Source organism: Penaeus monodon, chromosome 10 (assembly GCF_015228065.2).
Source record: "Penaeus monodon isolate SGIC_2016 chromosome 10, NSTDA_Pmon_1, whole genome shotgun sequence".
Lineage (NCBI taxonomy): Eukaryota > Metazoa > Arthropoda > Malacostraca > Decapoda > Penaeidae > Penaeus > Penaeus monodon.
In genome coordinates, this window is record NC_051395.1 from 50083118 (window position 1) to 50088117 (window position 5000).

General features: G+C 38.3%; 1 protein-coding gene across 1 annotated transcript in view; it reads right to left on the reverse strand.

Annotated features, from left to right (window-relative positions):
- LOC119578134 overlaps positions 1–5000 on the reverse strand; it is a gene marked incomplete in the record, with an annotated part of 15566 nt that overhangs the window by 10337 nt on the left and 229 nt on the right.

A 5000-nucleotide genomic window follows, 5' to 3' on the forward strand; every position in this document is an offset into this window, starting at 1 on the left:
TTCTCTTCTCTCCCCTCTCTCTTCTCCTCTCCCCTCTCTCTTCTCTCCTCTCCTCTCTCTCCTCTTCTCTCTCTATCTCTCTCTCCTCTCCTCTTTCTCTCTCTCCTCTTCCTCTCTCTCTCTCTCTCGCTCTCTTCTCTCTGCTCTCTCCTCTCTCTCGCTCTCTCTCCTCTCTCTCTCTCTCTCTCTCTCCTCTCTCTCTCCTCTTCTATTCTCTTCTCTTCTCTCTCTCTCTCTCTCTCTCTCTCTCTCTCTCTCTCTCTCTCTCTCTCTCTCTCTCTGTATGTGTGTGTGTGTGTGTGTGTGTGTGTGTGTGTGTGTGTGTGTGTGTGTGTGTGTGTGTGTGTGTGTGTGTGTGTGTGTGTGTGCGCACCTGCACACATATGACTCAATATTTAGAAACTCTCTTACGACAAAATATTCTTTCACAAACAGACAGCCAACATCCCCACTCGAAAACATGATTGATGTCTGTCACTGCCACATTCTCAGCTTTCTTCCAGGACATCACAGCGCATTTGTTCCATAGTAAACAAAAATAAATAGCAAGGCACCTAAAAAAAAAAAAAGAAAAAGAAAAAGAAAACAGCTCCACCACATTGCTCTTTTTTTTCTTTAGTTTTTTTTTCAATTGCATCATAATCTATTATCGCGAAGATAGAGTGAAACGTAACTACCACGATCTTTTTTTTTACGATTTCGAGTTCGTAAAAAAGAAGTTAATAAACCCCTAATAAACTCTTCATTATTTCATTTACTATCGTGCATACCAAGATAGCTACGTTCATTTGTCCAATAAAATACGTGGTCAGAATTATTATACAACCACAGAACTCCTCATTTCCAACTTTATCATGGCTTAATATAAACGCCAGATATTTATTAAATATACACATGAATAAACTAGAGGTCTTTCCCATTCATTTAATATTCGAAATAAGCTCTTTCCCGGTCTTGTGAACTTCGAAATGAACAATAATAACACATAATTATAAAAATGATAATGATAATGCTAACGATAATAATAATGATAATAATAAAGAGAATGATAATAATAATGGTGGTAATAATAGTAATAATGATAATAATAATAATAATAATAATAATAATAATAATAATAATAATAATAATAATAATAATAATAATAACAAAATAATAATCATTCACTCATTCATTCACTGGGAGCTAACGCCGGCGTGGGCGCATAGCCGCTTCCACCCTTCGTTTCGACCTACGAGGGTCCTTCATGGCGAGCCGCCAGGCAGGGGCCCGGCCATCTCTAGTTCTTCACGACAGGTTCGATCGATCTACCAAGTCACAATTTCCTAGGTCGTCCCACAGGCCTCCTCCACCCAGGGTTGTCTCAAACCTGTGAGAAACGAGCCAGGTGGCCATATAGCCTGACTTGGCGATCGTGGACTGTGCAAGTAGCAGGTCCTGTACCAGTCTCACAGTGCAACCATTGGTTGGACATATGGTCCCGCCAACTGTACCCCATGATCCAGTGCAAGGATTTGTTATAAAAGGCATCGAGGCGAGATTCCAAGATAGCGTCCAGGTTTCACTACTTTATAGCAGCATCAGGGTCTTGAAGACATAATGCACAGGTACCGGCATCTCCAGATACTCTTGTTGAGAGATTTCATGATCCCTACTGCCAGAACAATCCGTCTACTGACTTCCTAGCCTGACAGCACAGAGTCATGAACTGCACTACCGAGGTATATAAAGCTCTCTGTGACCTAGATGTTCTCACTGGAAGCACGTACTAGCTGAACATGATCTCCTAGCAGGCCCCCAAAGTCCTGGATGTTGATCTTGGTCCAGGAGACTTCTAGCCCCAGGGGCTTCGCTTCATTGCGAATTGCATCAAGAACCGCCACTAGGATTTCCAGAGATTTAGATAGAATAGTAACATCAGCAAAGTCACGGCCTATAGCTTTGATATTCCCCAGAGTTGCTCCACAGTGACTTTTGACAGTAACTCTACCCAGCATCCAGTCCATGCAAGTGTTGAAAAATATTGGTACCAGAACATAGCCTTGCTTCACTCCTGAACTAACAGGAAAGAAGCTCGAAAGGCCCCCACCACGCTTTGCAGCACATTCAGTACCAGTATACAGGCTTGCTATTAATCCAATAATCCTTGTTAGAATTCCTCTTAGTCTCAGGATCTTCCAGAGTGATTCGTAATGCATGGTATCAAACACTCTCTTGAGGTCGATGTAAACTGCAAGCAGTCCACATCCGAACTCACAATGGCGCTCTACAATGATTCGAAACGCCAGGGTACGATCTAGTGTGGACTTACTAGGAGTGAATCCAGATTGCTCCGGCCTCTGGTGTCTCAGCAGGTAGTCTCTGATACGTTTCAGAAGGATATGAGCGAGAACCTTGCCCGGTATACTGAGTAGTGTAATGCCTTGGTAATAGCTGTAGTCCCACCGATCTCCTTTCCCCTTCCAGGGAGGGATGACCACACCTCTCAGCAGATCAGGGGGAATGACACCAGTCTGCCAGATGGCAGACAGGGCAGCATGCAAGCCCCTCGCCATAGGTTCTCCACCAGCCTTTAACAGTTCAGCTGGGATGCCGCAGATACCCGCTGCTTTACCACTCTTCAGCTTGGATCCTCGCAGATGGGTGGGTCTGGCAAAGGAATCTCGGCACTACCCGCATCCAGATTAATTGCTGGTGGATCAACCCAGTAGAACTGCTCAAAATACTCAGCCCAACGAACCTGCACACCATCAGGATCTGAGATGATCTGGCCAACTTGCTGAGTGGACTGCAGTCGTCTGTGAGTGGGGCTTTGAGTTCAAATTTCTCAGGGCATGGCAGGCAAGACGAAGGTCATTTCCTAGGAAATGGCTTTCGAGCTCCTGATAAACTGTCCCTTGTTCCTTCTCAGCAGTGACCTCATCTCTCAACTGCTTCATCTCCCTCGACAGTAGTGGTAACCGATCGTCATTAATAATAATAATAATGATAATGATGATAATTATGATGATGATGATGATGATGGTGATGATGATGATGATGATGATGATGATGATGATGATGATGATGATGATGATGATGATGATGATGATGATTATGAGGATAATTTTATTATTTATAGTATTACGGATGATAATAATAATAATAATAATAATAATGATAATATTATCATTACCATTAATCATAATAATAATGATAATAGTAACAAGAGCAATAATAATAATGATAATAATAATATAATAGTAATAATCATAACAATAATAATAAAAACACCAATAATAATAAGAATCAAAATAGTAATAATAATAATAATAATAATAGTAATAATAATAATAATGGTAATAATATCATCAATCATAATAATGTGTGTGCGATCCTATATTTGCATAGATTTTTTTTTCACATATACGATTTATTTTTTGCAGTCGATCATATTTTTGAACACTCGATTTATTTTCTACGCGGACGTGATTACATTTTTTTCTATTTTTTGGCGCATATACGATTTTATTATGTCACAGATACGATTTCACTGGCAACTTTCTAGATACCATTTTCTTGCTATGATAATAATAATAATAATAATAAAACATATACCACAAAACATCGAGTCGGATTTCAAAACTAAATACCACCTATTATTTCTTCAGTCATTATTTTTTTTTTTTTTTTTTTTTTTTTTTTTGCGCGCGCGTAGTTAATTTGCTTGGAAATTTTTCACTCTGACTTCACTCACTCTGACCAGTGACCAAACTCCACCAAATAAATAGATCGACTAAGCCTTTACTTTCCTCCCTATTGCAGGTCTCTGCCCTCTCCCCCTCCCCCCCCCTTCATATAACATCTGTATCACCCCCCTTCCCCCCCCCACTTGCCCATTACCCCCACCCCTTTCTCCCGACACCCAAACACGGTTATTATTAATTACCATCACTGTTATTACGATCTTCATTGTTATTATCATCATTATTATTATCATCATGCTCATTTTTATCCTCTTTACCATTATCACATCCTGATCCACATTCTTTTCGCTGTTTAATGTGTGCAATCGGATATACTAAATCTGGAGACTCTTATATAGTCCTTAGTCGGTTATAATTTTCTAACATGAAAATATGTATATGGAGATAAGTGTTAACCAAATGACATGTAAAGTTACGTGTGTTTTTGTTTCTTACTATTCAATAGTTTATATGAAAATTCAACACCAGATGATAAATTATATGAGAGGATCTTTATTATTAATAGTAACGGAGTTTATAACAATTTATTATCAGCAAATGAATGAATGATGTATATTTATACTAAAGATGTAATTATTTGCAGATTGAAACCTTGATGTAATAAACCATGTTACAACGCGTTGTTTGGATAATATAGACAGTAAATAAAAATGAAACAGTAATTTCGACTGCATCAGAAAGCGGTTATAATATGATGATAATCATGAAATCATCATAACTGCGATACTTTGATAATGACTGTAATAGTAATAAAATAATGATAATAATAATAATAAAACTAGAAAGGACTCAGACAGAGAGAGAATGTTTAATAACGATAATAATGAGATAATGTAAAAATAATGTGATAACAATATAATATAGTAATACAGTAAAATAATCATGTAATAATAATGACGATATATTAATAATATAAAATAATATAACGGTGATATAATATAACAAGATAAAATTCTGTAACAATAACAACGGCAAATTAGGCAGAGCAAAAACAACACCAACAGGAGATACCATAACCTTAAAGAGAGAGAAAAGAGAGAACCTCATTCTTGTACCGAACTTTTGAACCTCGCTTGAACACTGAATTTCTCTCTCTCTCTCTCTCTCTCTCTCTCTCTCTCTCTCTCTCTCTCTCTCTCTCTCTCTCTCTCTCTCTCTCTCTCTCTCTCTCTCTCTCTCTCTCTCTCTCTTGCGTTTCCTTTGTTCACTGAACCTTCTTCGTTAATGTCTCTATTGACATAATAATTTACGTTT